This window comes from Arachis ipaensis, chromosome B10 (assembly GCF_000816755.2).
Source record: "Arachis ipaensis cultivar K30076 chromosome B10, Araip1.1, whole genome shotgun sequence".
Classification (NCBI taxonomy): domain Eukaryota; kingdom Viridiplantae; phylum Streptophyta; class Magnoliopsida; order Fabales; family Fabaceae; genus Arachis; species Arachis ipaensis.
Window position 1 is genome coordinate 133,656,915 of NC_029794.2, and position 393 is coordinate 133,657,307.

Here is a 393-nt window from a genome sequence, read left to right on the forward strand (position 1 = left end):
TACAAATAATTATATTTCAAATACATTATAATTAAAATATATTTTTTATTTTTAAAATTTGATAAAAATTTAAAAAATACTCCTAAGTTTATTTTGTTTTATTTTTTTCTTAAAATAAAGTTTTGGATTTACATCAAATATATTCCTGATGACTAATTTTTTAAAAAATTTAAGATCGATTCAACAACAATTTTATAAGAACAACCCTCAACACAAGCAAATCAAACATAATTTTCATACATTATTGTTATATTGGTTTTAAATTTTTTAGAAATTTAGCCGTCGAGGGTATATTTAATGCAAATAAAAAACTTTTAAGACAAAATTGAAATAAAATAAAATTTAAGAAGAATAAAAAATATACTTTATCTTTAAAAAATCTTTTAATCTTTT

General features: G+C 16.5%; 1 protein-coding gene across 1 annotated transcript in view; it reads right to left on the minus strand.

Moving 5' to 3' along the window:
• Positions 1 to 393, minus strand: part of LOC107622012 (serine carboxypeptidase-like 20) — a 14,596-nt gene that overhangs the window by 4,226 nt on the left and 9,977 nt on the right. The gene's annotated exons all lie outside the window — the stretch shown is intronic.